This window comes from Prionailurus viverrinus, chromosome D1 (assembly GCF_022837055.1).
Source record: "Prionailurus viverrinus isolate Anna chromosome D1, UM_Priviv_1.0, whole genome shotgun sequence".
NCBI classification, from domain to species: Eukaryota; Metazoa; Chordata; class Mammalia; order Carnivora; family Felidae; genus Prionailurus; species Prionailurus viverrinus.
Genome location: NC_062570.1, coordinates 28,018,556 through 28,042,845, shown reverse-complemented (window position 1 = coordinate 28,042,845; position 24,290 = coordinate 28,018,556).

Below are 24,290 nucleotides of genomic sequence, written 5' to 3'. Positions count from 1 at the left end.
TGGAGAAAACAGAAATTTCTTAGAGAAGAGAAAAAAAAATTAGGTGAGCCCAATGATTGCCCCAAATTTCTACCTAGAGGCAATTTCAGAACTATGCTTTCAGGAAGGGGAACCCTAACAAAGTGCAGCAGTCTTGGTGAATTTTAAGGAGGTGGAAAATGGAGTTCAAGGAACTGGTGGTAGCTGGAAGTTGTAGGACAGAGTTCCATAAAGAAGAGAGCTATAGGGGCACCTAGGTGGCTCAGTCGGTTAAGCGTCCGACTTCAGCTCAGGTCAAGATCTCGCGGTCTGTGAGTTCGAGCCCTGCGTCAGGCTCTGGCCTGATGGCTCAGAGCCTGGAGCCTGCTTCCTATTCTGTGTCTCCCTCTCTCTCTGCGCCCCCCCCCCCGGTTCATGCTGTCTCTCTCTGTCTCAAAAATAAATAAACATTAAAAAAATTAAAGAAGGGAGCTATATAGAAAAAAAATCTTTAGCAATCCCAAGTTTTTATTGAATACTAAGCTATGCAAGTGAGACTGTAAGCCCTGAAAAGCCTGAAATATTTATTATTCAGCTGTTTACAGAAAAAGCTTGTTAATCTTTGCCCTAGAAATGAAAATAAAATATTTAAAGTGAAATTTCCACTGGATGAAATTAACAACAGATTAGACACTACAGAAGAAAATATTAGTAATTGTGAAGATAGTAAGTAATAGAAGCTATCTAAAATGAAGCTAACAGAGAAAAAATATTGAATATAAATGAAGAGAGCTTCAGTAACTGCGAAAATATCAAGTAGTCTAACATATATGTAATAGGAATAGCAGAAAGAGAAGAAAAAGAGATTTACATATAACAATATTTGAAAAATATAATGGTTGAGGTTTTTCCAAATTTGATAAAACCTATAAGCTCAAATAAAATAAGGTTAGCGAATTCCATGTAGGGTTAACAAAGGAAAACCTCACTAAGGTACATCATAATCACATTGCTAAAGCCTAGTGATAAAGACAAAATATTAAAAACTGCTGGAGACAAAAAGTCACCTCACATACAGATAAAGATAAGAATGTGAGAAGAAAACTATGCAACCCTTAAATCAATAGAACAAGGTCTTTAAATAACTGAAAGAAAAAAAAAACCTGTCAACTTAGTATTTCATATTCAATGAAAATAGCCTTTAAAAATGAAGACAAAATAAAACCTTTTTTAGACAAACAAAAGCTGAAAGAATTTATCACCAGTAAATCAGTTCTACGAGAATTGTTGAAGAAAAAGTTATTCCAGCAGACGGAAAAATGATAACAGATGGAAGCATGGATCTACACAAAGAAATAAGAGCACTTTAAAATGTCAGTATTTCCCCTTTTCCTCATCTTTTAATTTCTTTACAAGATAAATTAATGTTTAAGCAAAACAAACAGCAATGTATCATGGAATATTATAATATGTGTGGGAGTAAAGTGTATGATTATAATAGCACAAAGGAGAGGCAGAAAAATGGAAGTATTCTCTTGGCAGTATCATACATTATACAAGAAATGATATAATATTATTTCAAGGCAGTCTGTGATAAGTTAAATGCATATTATAAACCCTAGAACAACCACAAAAGAAAGAAATAAAACAAGAGATATAGCTAGTAAAGCAATAGTTGATATAAAATGGAAAAATAGAGAATCCTTAATTACTCCAAAAGGCAGCATAAAATGATGAAATAAAAACAAAGAGCACATGAGACAAATAGAAAACAAATAGCAAGATGGTAAACTTGAACCCAACTATATCAATAATTACATTGAATGTAAATGGTCTAATAAAAGGCAAAACTTGTCAGAGTGAATACAGAAACAAGACACAACTACGTATTGACTGTCAGAAATCTTCTTGAAATATAAATGCACAGATACGTTTTAAATATGTGTGTGTGTATAAATCACGTAATATGTATATGTATATATGTATGTGTGTGTGTGTATATATATATACACAACACACATACACATATGTATATATGTATATATAACATGATAGATTATTATTAATAATAAGAAATCTGGAGAGGCTATCCTTCAGAACAAGTGATAGTACCAGGAATAAAGAGAAGCATTTCAAAATCAAGGGCTAAGGAATTACAAATTTTCAAACCCATCCCAATTACAGTGAATTGCCTTAGAGGATTGACACTATCAAGCATCCCAACTGATGCTTAATAGTGTTTAGAGTTAAACACTATTTAAGCTAGTTTGGACTCAAATTTAAAGAACTAGAAGCTAGACTACATACTCTTTGTTCCAATTCCAACTTCTAATATGCCCATCTATGTTTGACCCTCTTTATCCTAAGTCTGGGATGACTACCTTTACCAACCTCAGGTTTCATTTTCCCCTTCTCTTTTTTATTCCAAATGCTATTCCAGTGCAAGCAGTAGACTAATATCTTAATTCAAGTTCCATGTTGTCTTGCATTTCTTCTATGTTTGCACCTGTAGAAGAGCCCACAAATTGTCCACCAATATAATTTAACCCTCTTCCTTTAATAACAGAACTCCTGTCTTTAATCTGGGAATATTGGTATCCAGCTGAAGGTTGATTTCCCAGCCTCACTGGGCTATGTGGTCATGTGACTAAGGCCTGCCAATTCCTGGTTGTGCTTTAAAACAAATGATGGGTGAGCCTCATGCTTTTGTACACCTTCTACTGGCAGAGAATTGCTTTTGATAAAGGGCCTGAGTTTTTTATCTTATTTAAGCACATTATTGAGTGGGTCTCTTTGTAATAGCAACTTAGAGTAAATTCTAATACTTCTTTAATTTTCTTTGTCCAAGAGAACTGGTAACTTTGCATAGGAAGTCAAATTTCTCATGCAATCCCTGTGTTATTCCTGTTTAAAGAAAATAATCAGAACATTGCTATCACTTTTTAACTGAGGACAAGGACTCTGAAATGAGAATCCTGCCCTTACCTCCTTATTTTAATGCTTACTAACTTTACCCATGATAGAATCAATGTATTTCCTAAAAACACAAGTTTATTCCTAGTTTTTAAGAAAGTGAAGACCCTCTAGACATAGGTATTAAATGTAGTTTTACAGTAAAATAAAACAATGAACATATATAGATTCAAATGTTAATTTGTGTGGCATGGAATGAGCCCTTCATTCTTCTAAACCTCTGTTGGTTATCTAATCCATGAAAGGGGAATTTGTCAACCTGCTCTGATTAATCCGTAAACTTTCATAATCACCTAATCATTTGCTTGGCCCCAAATCTATATTTTTCTGGGCCACAGGCTTTATGGTTTCCCCAGTTCAGCTGATCCTATTTGTAGAACTTTCTTTCTGGTCTCAGATTTTTTTTTTATCTTTTAGTGGTCATAATGGAGACACTGGTGCCCTCCAGTCTCTGTATGTTAGTATTAAAATAATTAAGATAATGGGAAGAATTGGAATTTGGAACACTCAGCAAAACTAATTCGAGTTCTTGCTATAAAGTTATTTGAATCCTTCCAAACAACCAGTGGTATATGTTGTTGAGCCTCCCAGTTTCTATGTAGGCTGGGACCTTCCTAACTCCTGGAAAATCCTTCTTCAAGATAATCACTATCTCAGATTAAAACCAGGATTCTCAAGGGGGACTGTTTAGCACCAACAAGTTGCCTTACTTAAATTAAGCCATCCCTGCTCTGGTGTCTGGATAGAGAATAATAACCAGGATTGTGTGGAGACCCATCACTTTGCTTTCTGTGAAGCTGCTTTATCAGGAACAAGCCCCAGGGTGGCATTACTTAATCAATAGCAGAGATGTAGAGGGAGAGAAAGAGAGTTCACAATAAACTGATTGCTGCATCTGGTTTCTTATGAGCAATTGCAAGACTAGAGAAAGTCCTCTAATCTCATCAAGCAACCAGACAGATTGATTTTGAGTTCATTAATAGTTGCCGGGGTGGATGAGAGAGAAAGGGAGATGGGAAATGAATGCATCATTGGTATCTACACCTTTAACAGAGATCAAGAAGCTCTTAAAAGCTTCTCATGGCCTTTGAGAATGCTGGGTCAGAATGCCTGGTCACTGGCCTAGAGCCAAGGTCAACATCCAAGGCTTTGGAGGAAGGGAGAGGACTTCAGAATAGGAAGACAAGTGCTTTTAGATTTGTCTACAAAACATCCAAAATTCCAAAAGAAAAGTCTCAGTTATTTAGCCAGATATTTTCTTCATGGAATATCAAATAGCTTTCCATCCAAATTTTTGGCACCATATAGTTTTACAGAGGTATTTTATCAAACTCAAAGTTATCTATCAGCCTAAACTCCAAAAGGGAAAAACTGGAACTGTACCTGAAAAGGACATCAAATAACAATAAATGAATTTGATTTTGGGTGTAGGTAGGTGCTTCTAACTCAATGCAGAATTTGTAGAGGTCAAGCATACCTGTATAGGCTATCTTGTCCTTCTAAGCTCTTTTTTTTTTTCCTGTACCTGTTAACCAATATGCTAATAGACTGAAAGGGCTAGAGACTCACCAAAAAGTATTTATTTTAATACAGATGACTTGTTGCTTTATACAACAGGTATACTCTTTGAAGGCTGTATACATATTGATTCAATAGTAAAATACACAGAAATGGGCAAGTTGGCTTACAGGAGTAACAATCTTCTAACTAACTCCCAATATATCAAGTTGTTAATATTAATTTTTATATATTGTTCTGTCTCTAAACCATCATAATAATGCAAAGTTCAGTTGAATGCAAGGAAGATAACTTTCAGACAGGCTCAAGTAGACATTTACAGCAATCTTTTACTAGGCAACTTTTTCCACATGCCCCCTTTCCTTCCCCATGGTCCAAGCTAACTTATGAGAGTCCTTCATTTACTGACTATTATGGTCTAGACATTGAACTATAATTAGTTATATAATACATGCTCATACAAGCATGGCCCTTCATCTCAAATGACTCAGAAATGCTCATGGGGGTTTGGGAGGTGTGCTCTGGGATGACCAGGAAGTGTCAATCACTTAGACTTGAAAGGTATGGACTAATAGAACTTAGATGAGTAGGGCTTCCTTTGGGAACACGGAAGATTATTCTAGCAGGACCAAGAGCTGAAATGAACCTGAGGGGCAAGACCAGGGTATGTTTCAGGAACTCCAAGAAACATGGCAGGAATTGAGAGAGGAAAACAGAAAGCAGGAGGATACAGTGTTAGGTATGTGCACAGGGGAATGCTGCTGCTGAACTAATAAGGAATGCATATGGATTTATATGATCCTTAGGGACCAAGAATGGGCCTGAAGACATCGTCAGAGTGAATTGACAGATTTTAGTTTAGGAAAGATCATGCTGACTGCAGAATGTAGAATCCATAGGGGTGGAGGGCTAAGAGACCTATTAAGGAGATATTGCAGTCAACATAGAAATGGACAATTGTGTGAGTAGGTCCATGCAGTGCACATCTTTTGTTGCACTCTACCCACAAGCCCTGTACTTCTTACAGTGTGGTGTCCCAGCCAGGCTTTGTCCACTCTGACTTGGCTCAGTGAAGGAGCCCTGTCATCAGACCCTTTCATGCTCCCATTATCTAGACTCTGTTAATGAGGCAGCAATTTTGCTTGGTCATAAAGAGGTAAAGACAGTAATACCAATTGTGAAACTAAGCCAGGTGTGTTCTAAATCTTCTGTGAAGTAGACACAATTTTTCCTTGTAGAGAGAAAAGTTTGAGATAAATAGAAGAGAATTCCTAAATAATTCAGCCTATGACCTTGATGCTTATTGATTCCTGCAGCTGTTTATCTTTCTCTAGGCTACCCAGGAAAAAAAAAAACCTCCAAAAAAACAATTATCACTTAATTATAAAATTGCTTGTCTTGGGAGAGCCTTCTGGTTGGTTGCTGAACACTCCAAGGGGGCAAGTTAATCTCTATAAACCACCCAGCCTGACTGAAGCTGCTGCTTAAAATTCCTAACCACATCCTTCATTATTCTCTTGTATGGATGACAAATCAAAGAAAGAAAGAAAGAAAGAAAGAAAGAAAGAAAGAAAGAAAAAAGAAAGAAAGAAAGACCCACATTTTCTTCTCATTTTCAGACACTTAAGATGTTTATCCAATCAGATAACTCAAATGACTATCTATTTCTCACATATGGGATTTGAATACTGATGGATTTTGTCCACAGGGGTGCCAGATGTGGCACACACTGGCCCATGTTAGTAGCAGTGGTGGTGACAATAGTTGCTGAGGTTGTTGCGGTAGTAATCTTCAGATTGGGCTGCAAAAGGGAAAGCGAAAAGAACAAGAATTTTATTTTTGTTTTTACACACAAATAGCTTCTTCTTTAACCTTAGTTTGGATATAACGTAGGTCCCTAAAGCCAGTCCTGGTTCCCACCATTTTAGGGATAGGGATTTGGTTTCTCACCATTAGTGTCACAGCCACTCTGAGCCAGAGGCTAAATCATGCCAATAGAGTAGGTGATAAACTCTTAGCCAAGCTTGCCTTTATATTCCTTTATATTTATTTTTCTTGTCTTGTTGACCATTTAAAATGTTTGGCTAGCAAACAAACAACCCTGTTAAAAATGGGCAAAGGACTTAAATAGACATTTTCCCAGAGAAGATATACAAATGGCAAATAATTACATGAAAAGATGTTCAACATCACTAACCACTAGAGGCATGCAAATTAAAAACAAAATGAGACACACTTCATACCTGTTAGGATGGCTACCATCAAGGAAGGAAGGAAGGACAGAAGAGAGAGAGAGAGAGAGAGAGGGAGAGAGGGAGGAAAGAATGGAGGGAGGCAGGGGGGGAAGGAAGGAAGGGACCCACAAAATGGAAGTGTTGCTGAGGATGTAGAGAAATTGGAACACTATGCCCTGTGTGTGGGAATGTAAAATGGTGTGGCAACTATGGAAACCAATATGATAGTTTCTCCAAAAATTAAAAATAGGGTTACCATATTACCATTCAGCCATTCCACTTTAGGAAGACAATTGACAACATAGTCTCAGTATTTTGTTCATCTGTTTTCAAAGCAGCATTATTCACAATAGGCAAAAGATGGAGGCAACTCAGGTGTCCAATAAGGGATGAATGGATCTAAAAATTGATATATGTAATGGAATATTACCCAGCCTTAAGGAAGAAAGAAATACTGGCACATATTATAGCATTGATGAACCTTGGGGACATTATGCTAGGTGAAGAAAGTCAGTCACAGTAATGTAAATGCTGTATGATTCTGTTTATCTGAGATATCTAGAGTAGTCAGAGTTATAGAGACAGAAAGAACAATGGTTGTCAGGGGCTGGAGGGAGTGGGGAATGGGGAGTTGTTCAATGGGTACAGAGTTTCAATTTTGCAAGATGAAACAATTTCTGGAGTTTGGTAGTAAAACACTATGTATGTACTTAATGCTACTGAATTGTACATTTAAAAAGTTAAGATGTAATGTTATGCATATCTTACCACAATTGAACACTTTTAAAGGCTGCTTGCCTGGCTTTGGGAAATGAACCATATTTCGAACCATATTCAGCAGGAGAATAGGCAAAGTTGTGAAGCCCTATCTTGGTTCCTCTTCCAAGAGTTGACTTTCTGGAAGACCTCAAACAAAACACCTAACTACTCAGTTTACCCATCTCCAAAATGTGATGGATATTATTCTTATCTCATTGAGGGGTGGGGATTGGGAGAAGGTGTTTGGAGCAAGAAAAATGTCCAATGTGTCATAGAGACCAGACTTCTGCCTCTATTCACACCATTATTATGGGAAATAACAAGTCACACAGACCCTTCTGGCAAAGGGAAGTTGCAAGGGATATCTGTTTCTGTGGGATATTAACCTTTCTTTAGCACTTGTTACATTGGCACACATATAACCTGGGGAGGGCTGAGCCACTCTCTTGCTTTGTAATTGTGCAAGCTAAGGTCTAGGTGTGGAACTTGAATGCCTATCTTATGGCTTCAAGTCAAGAGCACATGCCCTGCTGTCCACTTTCCACCTTTCTTTATGATTGTCTCCCATGTTTACAACACCTTGATTTCTTTCTTCTGAGTGTCCACATTCTACCCAGTCTCCAAACCCGATTCAAATCATTCCTCCACTTCCAACTCCTTCTCTGAGCCTCTCTGCAATATCATTTCAACACCCCACTCTGACCATTCCTTTCTCCTATCCCCTTAATTTCCTCTGTCCCTACCTCTTGATAAGTTCTTTGGCTTATGCAGAAAAAAAGTATCATCCTACCAATCTAATTTAGGAAAAACTCAGCTAAATAAAGTCACACATGATTTTTTTTTCCTTCAGGGCTTCTGAAATCCTTTTGTACTTTGATATGTCAACATGCATGGCAGAGCTATAGGGAGTGGGATATCATAGGCTGCACTCTCCCAGCGGTTTGTCCGCATAGTCAACTTTGGAAGGATGTCTGCACAACACACTTGGATATGCTGTGCTGCATGAGTGAGTTCTGTGTGTTGGTAAATTCCTTCCTCTTCTGTGACCTCAAGTCTGATTGGTCTAAGGCTTAGTTTGATGATAGGATTTCAGTCTCAAAGAGCTGCTCTTAGTTCCTACTTTATTCCTCTCCACACAAAGGTGCTCTACTCTATAGGAGCACTACTTGTGTCTCCATTAACACACTCATTCTATCTGATAACCTGGAAAGTTGCTTAAAAGAGGAGTATCATGAGCTTAATGAAACATAAAACCTCTAAACCAAATGTAGCCCACTTTCCTGCTTACCACCTGCAGCATGAAGTAGGAGTTGGTAGGAAAAGTGACCATGAGCCAAATGGGGGTTGTATTAGGATTTCTCCTCTACATTTAGAAGGGGAGCCATTGGAGATGCATGGGATCCATGCCTGGGGACTATCTATGGAACTGCATAAGCAGGGAAACTAAATGTTTATACCTCAGAGCCAGAGCTGGCATACGAGTTCCCCACCTCAGGAGAACCCTTGGGACTTGGCCCTTATACCCATCCCTGCTTAGCCTCTCACAGCTGTCAATTGCAAGCCCACTAGATGGCAACCTCATGTCAGCTGTAATGAGGAGAGGCAGTATCTAACAGAGACAGATTGTAGTCAGTTAACATTTATTGGGTGTTTGCTATGCATCTCACACTTAGAAACATTTTCATGCCTTATTAAATTGGCATGCATAATAACTGTGCAATATGTATTATATCCCTATTTTACAAATTTGAAAACTGAGGCTCAGAAAGGTAAACTAATTTGCTCAAGGTCACACAGCTAGATCTACTCTCTCTAAGGTAATGTTCACTATAGCACAGTAGTATCTGAGAGAGTGTGTGAAAATAGAGGAGCAAAGCTCTAGGAGACACAGGCAGGCAAGGAGTGGAGGAGGAGGTGGAGGACAAGAAAGCAGTGCCTATTCAGCCACAGACTCCTTGTGGAACAATTTCTGGGATGATATTAACCCCTGGTGAGGAAGTCCTAACTTTGAGGAAGGAGACAGGGGGGACAGACAGGCAGATAAGGTGGAGATAGAATGGGTGAAGAGTCTTCAAGTTTCTAACTCCTTCAGATGACCCACTGACCCTTCATTAATGTCAAACACAACCCCAGTTCTCAACACCCATCTGGTAGACTTGGTGAGAAAGGAGCAAGCTCTTTGGAAAAAGGCTGAAATTTAGGAAGAGTGGCATTTAAATAATCAATCCTGATTTGCTGGATTCTCACAATATGCAAGGCCTTGATTAGGCTATGCAGGAACATGCAAAATGGTCTCTACCCTCAAGTGACCTACAACAGGGTTGGAGGAATGGGATAAGCCTCACATGGATACCTAAGACTATAAGACAATGTATAATAAATGTCAGGAATGATAAATACTACAGGGTTTCAAAAAATTATGCCCAAGTATTGAAGCAAATAGTCAAATTTGAGCTAAAGCCTGCTATCCAAGGGAGATGAGAACAACACACACGGAAAGCATGAGAGGCAGGATGAGGCAGTGAGTAGACCCACCAGACCAGATAAAGAGCTTGCAAAGAGACAAGATGAGGTGGAGCCAATTTGTGGTGGCATTTAATGCTTATCTAATAAGTTCAGGCTTTAACCTCTAAGCACCAAAGATTTACAAACAGGAGAGTAGCAGGTCCTAGGGTCTATTTTATAAGCTCAGAATGATTGCAGGATGCAGACAGGATAGCCCAAAGACAAGAGGATGTGAAGCAGTGGAGAAGTATTTGCAGTGAATATGGGTTCTTTTCAACTGCTCAGTATCCATTTCCTCTTTTCCTGGTAACTGTGCTCGAATATTCCTGTAGGAACCATATCTCACCAGTCTCTACCTCTATGATTTGGAATGGCTGATTCTACTCCCAATCCCATTATAGAAACGAATGCAAGACCCAGGCCTAGCAACACAGAGGGTCCTTTCCCAGGCCACGCACAAGGTGGCTAAAAAACAAACCATGCTTCAAGTTGGTCCAATGAGAATTCACTCTTGCATTTTTTCATAATCACTGGAAATGAAGCATGTTCTTTGCACTGGGTTTGTCAATTGGAGGCTAAAACCCTGAAGGGCTGCTGGCCATTTTGCCAACACTGGAGAGAAGAATAAAATCCAACCAGAGGAAAGAAAGGCCAAGAGATGAGGAGAGTTCTGAATTGACTGAACCCCTGGGTTCAGCTATGGCTGATATGTGCTCTGGGTAAAAACATCCAACTTCAGAGGCTAGATATTTCCAGAAAGGAGGGGGAGTGGTGGTCAAGGACAGCCTCTCTGACAAGATGACTTTGGATGTCTTTCTCATCTTATCTTCTTGCAAGCTCTCTACCTAGCCCAACTGGTCTACACAGAAGGAGGCAGAAGAGTGAGCAATGTGGGTATCCAAGGGAAGAACTCTGTAGAGAGAGAGAAGAGCAGAGCAAAGCCTTGGCTGGGATGTGCTCAACATGTTTGAGGAGCAGCAAGAAGGCCAGTGTGGCCTGAGCCAAGTTAGCAAGAGGGAGAGTGATGGTCAGGGGTAAGGTCATGTAAATCTTTGTTGTCCCTGGAATGGATCTCGGCCTCTCCCCTCAGAATGAGTGACATCCATTAGAGAGTTCTGAGTTAAAGAATGACATAATGAAACCAATGTTTAAAAGTGTCATTCAAGTCACCCTGCATCTGAGAACAGAAGGAAGCAGGGCAAGGGTAAAAGGAAGGAGAAGATTCAGAAGGCAATAAACACTCCCACCCCCTTTTGCTTCAGCCAGTACTATTTGAGATCTGGTCTTCAGTCCAGGCACCAGGTTGTTAGAAATAGGGGCCTGGGGTAGGGTGGTGGCTGGGAAAAGGAATGGAAGTGAGGGCTGAACAGAAACAACCTGAGAAGCAGGCATCCAAAGAAGGAAGGCAATAGAAAGGGTTAGTGGGCTCATGGCTGGGCACAGGAAAACGGAGAGCATAAGGAGTCAATAGCTGCCATGTCCCTAGGGGTATGAAGTTCACTGGACTCCCCCACTTGCATGGAAGCTGCAGCAGCAAGTGGTTGGAGGAAGGGAGGCTTGGCCCAGGCTGTGCAGCTAAGCTGGCCTGCATCTCAGCCACAGATTGCATTGGCCTCATCCTGCAGTCTGCTCCAGAGCAGCTACCAGGAGTTTCCTTGGGACAGGGGCAGAATGCATGCAAAGTATGCAAAAAGACCTCTAGAGGACTGCTGTGTGCCCAACTTGCCTCGGCCTAGTCTGCAGGCTGTGGGGCGGCCCAAGTCCTCTCCAACAGCCACAACACAGCAATCCTTTCCCACAACCTGAAACCAGTCACTTCTTCCCTCTACCACCATCCTTCCAACACTTTTCTTTCACTGCTTTCTTCTCTCCAGGGAGCACTGAAAATCAGACCAAACTCAAATGCCTATTTGAAGGAGACCTTGGCCCTCTAAGGGGGCTGGGAGGGCAGAGCTGCATGTAAATTCCAGCAGTAAATATGAAGCTCTGTAGCTAGGGGCACCTCCACCAAGGTCAAAGCTTCTCCTATATGGAGAAAAAAAAATTGATCTTGCTTTTAGTATTTACCAGGCATTCTCTGAGGAAGACACTTCATCAGCTGCAGCGTTTGTCTTTGGAAAAGACAACATCTTGCTCTGCCTCCTCTTTGCTATCCCACAACTGCTTAGCTTCTGCTTCCAACTGGTCCTCCAGAGTCACATGCTTGGTGGTGGGACCTGAACCAGAGCCAAGTGTCCCCAACTTGGAGACTCCACCGATGCACCAGTCACCATACTACCTCTCATTTGCTCTGTGGTATCTTTTTGTCGGTGACTTAGCTCTTATTTCACTTCCAATCTTAAAATGCCTCCATTGAAAAGGACCTCTTATAATCCATCCCAACATGCTCATTTTATAGACAAAAAACCTGAGATTACAAAATGTGAGTAACTTGTCCATGGTCGCTGAGGTGACATTACAGGCAGAGCCGAGACTGGAAGTCCAAGATCCCTCACTGCCAGTGTGGTGAGCCTTTGTCTAACCTGTTTTCTAGAAAGAGAAGGGGCTGTTGCACACTTCTGTAGTCCACAGCAATCAGCACGGAGCCTTTGAAGTAGTCAGTGCTTAATAGATAGATTTTTATTTGGTAAGAGACAATGGCATGCATCTGTACCTGTGATGGATACAGAAAGCAGAGGCCATGGTCTAGTTTCCTCCCCTAGGGAGTTGAGAGAGGTGTAGAAGAAAAAAGTGTCTTTTCAGATGTTTTCCTGGACTATGATTTGGCTTCTTCCGAGAAGGACCAGGAGCAGATGTGAGGCAGTATTACAGAACAAGGTGGTTGTTGGTCAGGAGCAAGAATTCACTTATTAAATTAAACAACATTCAACAGATACTTACTTAACTACTATATGCCAAGCACCGAGACAGGTCCAGATGCAATTATGAAAGCCTGAAATAAGATGTGCAAATTCAAAGCCCAAATCAAGACACTACATAACACTTAAGTTTTCTGATCATCAGTTTTTCCCTGCATAAAATGGGAATAATAATAGCACCACCCTTACATAGCTGTTGATGGGATCAAATTAGTTAATGTATATTAATTTGGCAAGGTATATAACTATGGTAGAACCTCAATAAATTAACATGTTGAGTGAACAAATCAATAGTCGAGAGTAGCACTATACAATAAAACTGTCTATGATGATTGGAAATGTTCCATACCTGGGCTGTCTTGTCTTATCTGTGGCTGTTGAGCAGTTTAAGTGTGTCTAATGTCACCAAAAACTGAATTTTAAATTTTACTTACTTTTAGTTATTTTAATTTAAATAGCCATACTCTTTAAGTGTTATAAAACTAGGGGCTCGTGCATCAGACAGAACAGGCCTGAACACTAAGAAGTACCAGAGTTTAAAAAAGAACAGTGAGATGTGGTACTCTCACATGAGATGTTATACAGAGTTGAAAGGAAATGGCCCATTGAGGGACAAAAAGACATGGAGGAAGCTTAAATACATACAGGCTTTATAAGTCCAACTATGTGACATTCTGGAAAAGGCACAACTATGGAGACAATAAAAAGATCAGAGGTTATCAGGTGTTGGGGGAGGAAGGGATGAATAGGTGAAGCACAGAGGATTTTTAGGGCAGTGAAACGATTCTGTATGACACTATAATGGTGGACATATGACAGTTATGTATTTGTTGAATCCTACAAAATGAACACCAAGAGCAAACCCTATTGCAAATGATGGATTTGGAGTGACAATGATGTGTGGCACAGGTTCATCAGTTGTAACAAATGTATTATGCTGGTGGGGGATGTTGATAGTAGGGGATCTAGGGGTGTGTGCAGACAGGGGGTATATATGGAGATCTCTATACTTTCTGCTCAATATTTTTTCTGTGAACCTACAATAGTTCTAAAAATTAAAGTCAATTAAAAAAAAGAGTGATGCAGGAATGTATGGAAGAAGGGAGATTTGAAATAAGTTCTCAAGAATGGGCAGGGCAGGAATAATAGGAATTGTGTTTGCAATGCCCAGTGGTGTTCAGAGGCTATGAGTCAGGCAGTGGGTCAGATTGGAGGGTTTTTATGGGAGAGAATTGGGAGCCAGGCTGGAAAGTAACTGGGGAATCTGAATTCCACATTAAAGAGCCTAAGATGTATTCAGCAACCAACTGAGTCCCTGAAGGTTTTCACCCAGGGATATGGGCTATCCAAAAAGTGTTTTAGAAATATTAATATCCTAAATAAGCATCCCATTTAGGACTTTAAGTTTTTTTGAGGGTCAGATCCATGTCTTTAAGTTAAATCATGTGAGGTTCCTGCTATCACATCAGGAACTCAAAAGTGCTTAAAACAATTTAAATCAAATAAATTGATAGCTTAGCTCAGGATCATGCTGCTTTACAAGAATCTTCCATTATCAATGTGGTGTGTCCCATATTGCCTGGAAAATTATGGGCTTTTAGGGACTCCTGCTTGATGGATTTGTCTAAATGTGTCTAAAAGGAAGTGCACAATGAAGACCCCATCAACACTGGGGACTCAGCATTCAGAATGCTTAAGTATCAGGAAAAGATTCTACTTTGTGCTCTCCTATGGTGCACTATCTTCAAAGGTCCTCAGATTTATTATTTCATCAACAGATCGGAGAGGGGAGTTTGTATGAGATCAAACAAACACAAGTACTATGGGAAGGCTGGCAGGTGATAGTGTATAAATTGCCCGATGGAAAATGTCAAAAGTTGACATCAGAGCAGTGAGAGCGGGGGGAGCATGCGGAACAGAGAACAAACGACCGTGCCTTTCTAAGAGCCAATTCCTTATACAGTCTGGCTAATGCACTGCAAGAAACTCGGGGCTCAGAAACCCACTGAGAATCCACTGAAACCCATTAACTCAAAATATATCCTTTACAAAAAAAGTTTTAAAAAGCATCTCTTCATTTCTGTACCTGTTCACATTTCTGTTATTTTCACTTTCTTTCTCTGTCTCTCTGTTTCTGTCTCTCTGTCTCCTTCTGTCTCTCTGTATCTGTCTCTGTCTCTCCCTCCCTCTCACACACAGATGGACACACACTCCTGTGTGCATTCTTTTTATCTACCCTGAATGTATCCCCTTGTTTCTTTTATATGTCATTCTTTACATCTGCTTGACCAATCTTTCAATGGTGGTGTCTTGATGGTTAAAGGATCTTCCAAGGCAGAAAATTGTATATCTTTTGTCATTGCCAGAGCCTTGCAGACTCAGACACTCAGATATAAGAAAGTGTGTTAAAGTCTCTCCTACCCATGTCCATGCTCATTTCCTGCATCAGTTTCTGTATATCTGAATGAGCCTTGCAGACTCAGACACTCAGATATAAGAAAGTATGTTAAAGTCTCTCCTACCCATGTCCATGCTCATTTCCTGCATCAGTTTCTGTATATCTGAATGAGAAGGTAACAAGCAGCTTTGGAACATTAAGCGTGGTCTGAATAATAGTATGTGCACTATGTCCATCAGCTACTTCCTCACATTGCCTCACCAGGTCTTTGCTCAAATGCCAATTCCTGAGAGTGGGCCTTTCCTGACAATCTTACATAAAATAACCACCAACCTCTGGACAACTATCTATTCCACAGCACTTCTCATTACTTGCCACTGGGATATATATTTATTTCTTTGAGATAGCCTATCTCCTCTGTTAAGATGCAAGTTCCATCATGTTTGTAATCCTCAGCAGCACTATGAGGTAAGTACTGTTATGAATGGCATTTTCCAGATGGAGACATGGTAAGATTAGGGAGGTAAGGGACATCACTAAGGCCATGCAAGTACCAGTTCCAGAGGAGAAATTACAACCAGGTCTGCCTTTTACTCTAGAGTCAGTGTTCTCAACCACAGCACATTACCTTCCTCATGGCGGTGGGGTATGGGTTCTAAGATTATGTGCTTATATCCAGTGGAAGTCAGGCTTGAATGTAGCTTCCATGTAAAAACCAAAATGGCCTGGAAATCTATCTTCTCCTAACCTACTTTCTCCGCTCTCTCCTTTCCTAGTGAGAGGTGCTAGGGAGTAGCAACCAATTCTAAACTCCCATAAAAAGACAGACTATCAGAATTTCTCAGAATGCAAGTTCTTAGAGAACAGAAAATGTGTTATTTGTAGGCAGCACTATGTACAGTTGTTGAAATAGCATGGAGTATGATCAACAATCTAGTTATATTCATTCCCATGTTTCTGTGAAGTTCCTAGACCCTAGAAGAATATGTAGCCAGTGTGCTACCAGAGTCCAATAAATGTCACCTTACTTTACTTCTCAAAATCAGGCTTACTTTGCTGTAAGCTCCCACCTACTAGTCTTAGCAGTCTGGGCCTCCTCCTTTCTTTCCTCGATAGAATAATATGGTGGACCCGTGTTTTTTTTTTCCTATTGCTACAGCCATCTGTGGACACTGATGGCCAGCACTGGCCATGGTCTTGGTCATCTGCCATCCATCTCTTGAGCATTCTGCTTTGGACAGGCTTGAGTATGTTCTTTGCTGCAGTCTGCCTTGTAGAATCTAGCCCTCATGTGTGGGGCATGCTGAAGAGCTGGCCTTTCGTCTTACCTGTCTCCAGGAAAGCTCCAGCTCTATCCCCAAATGTACACCTCCAATCTCTGTAATGCAGTGTATATATACCATCCATGCCTTCCTCTTTAGGGACAACCCCACACCACCTTCCACAACTAAACTTTGCAAACATCATCCTGCCCTTCTTTTACTGGTGTTAGGTGCAAATGGAGATATTAAATCCAGTTACATTTTTTTTTTCTAAAATTAACTCAACTCATTACCAATATTGTGTGTATTCAATTCATTGACAATTACAAAGTTTTCATTTATTCTCTTCACACCCTGACCATTTGGACTGCCAAATTGGTACCACATTTGGCTGACAAATACATCTGCTATGGCCAAGAAAGAAAAAAAAAAAAACTTCTTTTCTTCCTCAGATAACATCAGGCACATGATTTCTCCCAGGATCCTATCTCACAAGCTGCTTCCCCTTGATGGCTGGCAGTGCCCCCTGATAATGCTCACTGAAAGGGGAGCCCAAGGGGGTAAGGTTGCAGGGGCAGGACTCCTGTGGTGCTCCTCCAGCTCAGCACTAGCTCACGCTGGTGCATCACTGACACTACTCACAAGTTATTAACAGTTGAACAGAATTCCAAACCTTCTGTTCCTAACACATTTCTAACACCTTTCATAATCCACAGTTGTTATCAAAAGGCATTTGCAGCTGTGAAGAAAGGTGGGTGGGCAGGCTAAATAAATTAATAAATAAAGAGTTTTCATGCAGAATGTTCAGCTCAGCACAGCTTGAAATCTTACCATGACCCATCTTGGAATAAAACAACTTAAGAAGTTTCTCTCTCTTTCCTGCCCTTAATGCACAAGAACATACAGCTAACGTCAGTCAGGTAGTACATCCAGTTATAGAGCAAAGAAATATTTTGGTGTTGGTGAAGAGACAAGTAACAAACTAGGAAGGTGAAAAACACATAGATCCAATTGCAATGATCCAATAGCAATGATTCTTAAGCATTCTGAACATGTAAAGTGCACTATGAGTAATGAACAATGAGCACGTGTTAGAGGGCAACCTCAAATCCAGCAAGAGCAGATTTGCTTTAATCCTGACACCTGCTGTGTTCCAGCTTCACTTTCTCTTGCTTTTGAGCATTTGAATTGGGGAAAGAGATTGAACATTGAGGGTTCAATCATTTACTACTGCACAGAGGAATATTTAAAAAGTAACTTATGCTTGCTCAAAGGTTTACAAATTCCTAAATATCTGGTTGAGAGTATTTCTAATAGATTCTAAGGTTTTAATATTATCTAAGTTAGTGTATTAAAAGAAAGTAAACTACTGGGCTGAACCAACAATGATTAATGGATACAGCCAGCCATCTAAACAAACATTTATTGAGTATTTCCTCCATCTCCTCTATGGTAGGGATCATGGTAGGCACTAAGGATAAAATGAAGACTAAGATATATTCCTTGCTTTTGAGATGCTCATGGGCTAGTGAAGGAATCAGAAAAATAAGCAAGTAACTTTTATATGGTATCACCTAAGATATCATGGTGGCTGCATGGGATACTGTAGAAGGCGTACAATGGAGGAGGGAGTTAAGAAAGATTTCTAGAAAGATGAGATCCCTGGGATAAGTCTTCAAGGACAAGAAGGCATTAGCCAGATGGAGAAAAATGGGAAGAATAGCCCAGGCAAAGTGGATAGCAGTGCAGAGGTTTATGCAGTAATGAGGAAACCAAGAACATTTGGACATTGTCCTCTAGCTCTGTGTGATTGAACTATAAGTTCAGTGTGGGAATGGCAAAGAACAGGTCTAACTCATAGTAAGAAAAGTCTTGTGAGTCATGCCAATGCATTTAAATTTAATCCTGAGGTCTGAGCAGGAGATTTTGGAGCATTGAAAAGAGAGGGGTATGGACAGATTTATAATATATAGATATGAATCTTATATAACTAGAGAATAGAGACTTAGTCAATGGATTGAGTGGAGACATGAGACCAAGAGAAATGTTTAAGGGACAATTAGAAAATTTTAGGTAAAAATAGATAAGGTCCTAAATCAAAAAGCAGTAATAAATATCAATGATAAACATTTAGAAGTATTTCTATTCTTCATAGTGGTTTCCTCTATTGAAAATGAACCATAGAGAATATCACTAGTGGTGCTAATTTTACCATAATAGCAATATTACTACAAGTACTAAAATAGCGAACTTATCTGGAAACCTAACCAATGTGCAATTTTTTTTCTGATATTTCTAATATCAAGAGAAAAGGATATCCCTTTGTTTTTTTCCTGTAAAGTCTCCTATTTCAGTCCTATTCTGCTTGAAATAGGGGCCAGTAGATAAAGGTACTTCTTCTCTAATAAATTTGGGTTTGTGATTTTTTTCATACTGAGATATGAATTGGCTTAACATATTATTCTTCCTATTTTCTTCCTCTTACTCTCTACCCTCTCCCTGGTCAACTAAGATTTAACTTAAGCTAAAGATGGATCCTGATCATGGAGTCTCTGGTGTGGCTGAAGTTAAGAAGAGGAGAGAGGGAAACAAGGTCTTCCAGACCCAAGGTCAAAGTGGACCACAGAAGAGCATTACTATTATGCATCTCCATAGCCTTGCAATGCACAGTGACTGTCCCTCAGCCAGAGAATGTGCAATAGACTCTGTTGCATTGGGAGCACTGTATAACAAAGAACCCCCAGGCCTTAGAGTCAGATCTGTGATCCAGTCCAGGCATGATTTCTTGCCTGTCACATGGATGGAGAAAGGCCTGACTGTTGTGTGTGTGATAAGGCTACATGACTAATGCGCCCAGCACAGAGTCTAGCTCAGAGTTTCTTAACCAGGGGCTTTTTTGTCCCCAGAGGACATTTGGTGATGCCTGGCAACATTTTTTGGTTGTCACAACTGGTGTTGGGTGGGGTGTGCATAGATACCAGGATGCGGCTAAACATTCTAAAATACATAAGATAGTCTTCTACAGGAAAGAATTACCTGTCCAAAATGTCAGTAATGATTGAAGTTGAGAAACTCTTATTTAGCTAGGTCAATATTCCTTTTAGCTCCTCCTCCCCACTGTCCTAAAACTACCCCCACAAGAGTATGGATTAAAAAGAATGCCCCCAAGCAGAGATACCCACCCCATTGGGAAAACCTCTGGTTACTGTCTGGAGGGATTAATCTTGATATTCCTCCCCGATGTCTTCACCACCATTATTAGAATGACTGGTTTGTGAGGAGTAGACTCATTCAGGCTCCAGACTGTCTGTTTTCCCCTTTACTATAATTTTGAGTGAATTCTGTTGGCCGTCTTGTTGGTCTTGCCCCTTCTTGCCCATGCTTTTTGTCTTCCCCCAGCCACCATTTTTATCATTTCCTTCCTCCATTCCTTCACTGCTCCCTCTCTCCAAGCTCAGAGATGACTGTTTACTGACCACAGAGCAGATGTGTGTTCTTAGCAAATATTCCCAGGTACCTTTAAGGGATTTTTTTCCACTTTTATAAAACTGGCTTATAAAATGGGCTGCTCTGATTAAGAGTCAGAGTTGCAGATTACATTTGAGACCCTCTCTGTCTCTTATACTTCTCCAAATACATAGTTGGTACTAGATAGTTCTGCACCTTTCTGAGGAGGCATTTTCCAAGTAGTGCTCCCTTCTACAACAAACAAATGCAAACCTGTGGAGAAGAGAAAGGAAGCGGTCCTCTCTTCTTTTCATGGCTCATTGTATGCATGTATGTATGTATGTGCACACAGCACACAACATCTATGGATACAGAGATCCATACACATACAAGGGGAAGAAAAAAAAAGGTGTTGTGCATAGGACACTCAGAAACAATGCCAGTGCCAAAGGAAGTCTGGCTTCTTGCTGTGGGGGCACCCTAAGGCTGATTAGTTAGTAGTTCTGCCTGCAGGACTGGAGAGTGGGAGCACAAAGAGCAGATTTCACTTCCCTCCAGGCTACTGGCCCCAGCTGATACCCCACTGTAGCTCTCCTCTGTGCCATTTGCCTCACAGCCTCTGTTTCCAACCATTCATAATCCAGCCCTCAAAATCAAGCAAATGTGGTGATGGACAGTGAACAGTGTCCCTAATTATCATTAGCTCAAGATTTGCTCAGTGTAAGATCTCCCACCCCCGGGTCCGTATGCTGACCAAATCAACCAGGGACAATGTAACTGAATTTAGGAGAAGACATTAAGGACAAGGGTGGTGGAGCAGAGACAATTCTAATCACAGACAGAAGTCTGTAGTTTCCTTCCTTTTCCCTTTCGGGAGCTTGTTATCTCTTTGGGGAAACAAAGGGGGGCAGAGTGGGTAGTGGGCCTCTCTCTCTCCTCAGTTTTAGGAGCCTAGGCTAATTAGGCTTCACTGAAAAGAAGGATCTAGAAGACCCCCCCAAATAGAGAAAATTTTATTCCTGAAGTCCTGACATTTTGTGCTAGAAGCCACTTTGGTTAAAATATTACTTCTTGATCTGTCATTTCACATAACATTTTAAGATACCAGTATTTATTTTTCAGTGCTGAAAATCTTGTGGAAGTCATTCCATGAAGAACCTCAAATTTGACTCCACCCTCTCTGTGTCCTCCCTGTGACAGAAAGTGGAGGGAACTGGCATGTCTCTCTTGAAGGCCAATCTCCCACCTGCTGTTCCCTTTCCACCCCAGAGATCTTGCCAACCCATGCCAAACCCTGTCCGGGAGCTGGGGATTCAAAGGTGCCTGCCTTTGGTGTGAGAAGGGTACTCGGAGGACATGCCATGGGAGTCCGTATGGAGAGTCAGGGAAGGCTTTCTGCAAAAAGGGAAGTCTGAGGAGAAGAGTTTTAAGGTTGAGTAGAAATCATCCAGGTGACAAGGGAATTAGGGGAGAAGAAATGTTGCCTGAGGGAACAGCATGAGTAAAGGTGATAGGGCATGAAACAACATGGGAGGTGCTGAGATTTATAAGTACTTAGCATGACTGGAATATAACACAAGAGGCAGGCAGTAGAGAGGAAGGAAAGTGGAGAGGTGGGGGAGGGCAGAGATCACAGAGGACCCTGCCAAGATATTTAGACTTGATCCCAAAGGCAGGCAGAAGCACTGATGGGTTTAAATTCAGAAATGAAATGATCAGATGCATATTTCAGCTGGATCTCTCTGGCAGCTTGTGTAGGGGGGAAGTGGGGGGGGGGTGTAGAGAGACTCATGTAACATTGTTTTGTTTTCACATGAAATTTGAAAGTCTCTGAGATTTATTAGTAAAACAAGGGCTAGTGTCTGTGAATCACAGTCCACAAATTTAGGTATGTAAAGAGTACATCTTTATATAATTCACCTTAATTTCTCTTTCAAGCTCTTTATGTGACCAGGTTGCTAGAAAACTTTAACTTTCATCTTTTTGAAGTTCCTTCCTCCCATAGATTGTGCCAAGGTTTGGGGAGTGCTTCAGCAATTCCAGATAAGACCATCTCTCCACATGGGTTACATTCATATACCCATGGTCCTGGCCAGAGATTGTGACCTGTCTGTTTAGGAGAGGAAAGAGATAAAGGTGACAAATCACAGTTAACATCAAAAGTGGCTTATTCCACCAAATTGATTTAAAGAAAAAATTGATTGATTTAAAGAAAAAAAATATATATATGTATAACCATATATAACCATATAACCAGGCAAAAGGCAACATATATATATATCTACACATATACATATATGTATACATATACACGTGTGTGTGTGTGTGTGTGTGTATATATATATAACATCAAGACTTTTGTGAGATATTATGAGAGCCTGAACCAGGAGAAAGATAGAAGGAACACTGGGGCGCCTGGGGGCTCTGTCAGTTAAACATCCGACTCTTGGTTTTGGCTCAGGTCATGATCCTATAGTGCATAAGTTCAAGCTTTGTGTCAGGCTCTGCACTGATGGTGTGGAGCCTGCTTGGGATTCTCTCTCTCTCCCTCTCTCTCTGACCCTCCCCTGCTTGTGTTCTCTCTCTCTCTCTCAAAATAAATAAACAAACTAGAAAAGAAAATATAGAAGGAGTAAAAGAAGAAAATTCAAGAATAATGTAAGAAGTAAAAAAATAAGAGCTAGAAACTGATGACAAATGGAGGGTAGGGAGAGAGGTTCTGGGCTCCTGAAGCAGGCAAAAGGCAATATGGCACCAATGAAACTAGAAATTACAGCAGGAGCAGGAATGTGGGGGGACATGGCAAAGGGATCACCTGGGGACGGCTGAGTTCAGAGGGCCCAGGGCTCATTTGTGAAGGCGACACCCCCAGCAGCTGAGCTGCATGCTCAGTGCCAGTAGTCCTGAAGCTGCTATCTCACCAGGGCTCCACCTACCAAACCCAGCAGAGCCCAAGCCACACCTTCATGTGGTCTCTTTCTCTTGCCTAGATTCTTCCACCTCAGTGTCCCCCAAATATTTGTGTTTCTCTTTCTACACTGATTTAATTGCATTGCCTTCTTTAAATGTTTTGTACATATGTCTATACATTTTTCCTATGCATAAAGATTATTCTTCTCATTTACATGATAGCTTCCATAATGACAGCTGCTCTGTCCTCTGGACACCAGAGGAGCCATCCCAGTGAGGAGGAAACTGGGGGGGGGGGGGGGCAGAAGCCCCAGGTGTGAATGTTGGTTGTGTTTGATGCCAGCTGGCAGGTTGTAAGTAAGTCACAAGCTTTCTTAGCACCAGCTCCCTTATTTGTAAAATGAGGGCAATGATATATGCTCTGACCAACTCCCAAGGGTATTATGGTGATCAAGTGACATAATGCATAAAAAATGATTCTTTAAATGGAATATGTTGTTCAAATGTAATTAAGTCACCTTTATATTACGCCTACCTTGCTTATCTCTGTCCTGCTTCCCGTCTTTCTTAGCAATCCCTCACCCTTTGAATTTAAGCTTGGAAAACCATCTCAGGAAAGGGAGGTTGTGAGTGGAAAAGGCTTGGAACTGCAGAGGAAAGGAGTGTGAGGAAGAAGACTGGGATGTGGCACTCAGGAATCCATGATGTTGACCCTGTGATCAGGGCCAATGTCTGAACTCAACAGTCACAGCCAGAGGCCCAAGCTCTGGACTGAGACTGCCACAGAATGAACATTTCTTTTTTTCCTTTTTCACTCTTGGCAACCCAGTAGAAAATGGCACCTGCTTATCCCCATTCCACGCCCAACAAAATATATCTTTCATCATTTGATAGTGTACATGTACAGCCCATGCAGAGGCACAAAAATCAATGTGCATTGATTCCTAAGCTAGGAATTCATAAACTTCTTTAAGGTCATGGATTGATTTTTTACTTTCGGCAAAAAAAAATGTAAGCCTCCAGACCTTTCCCTTCATTTCTGCCTCCTTACTCATCTGCAGGGACACGCGCTCTCACATATGCCTCACCTGTGTGTGCCTTGTCTTCCCTTGTTAGGTAAAACCGGAAGGGAGAAGCACTCAGATACACAGGGAGAGGAAGAGAGATTCTTAAACACTCCAGCAGCTGCATCAAAGCCTCCTCGCTCTGGCTGAATCCCTGGACTAACCAAATAATGGAACAAATGGATTTGAAGGATGACACCACAGAAATGAGCACAGTGGTCAAAACAGATTCATTAGCGTTTGCCAAATCAAGACTGGGCAGAAAGAGATTGGATTCAATGCTAAAGCCAGGGGCTTTATCAGTGCTGCACTTCAGCATTGATTCTGCCCCTTGGCTCCAAGCAGTGAGTGGGACAAGCACTTGAGCTGGGTCCAAAGGTGGGCACCAGTTCATTGCCAGGAGA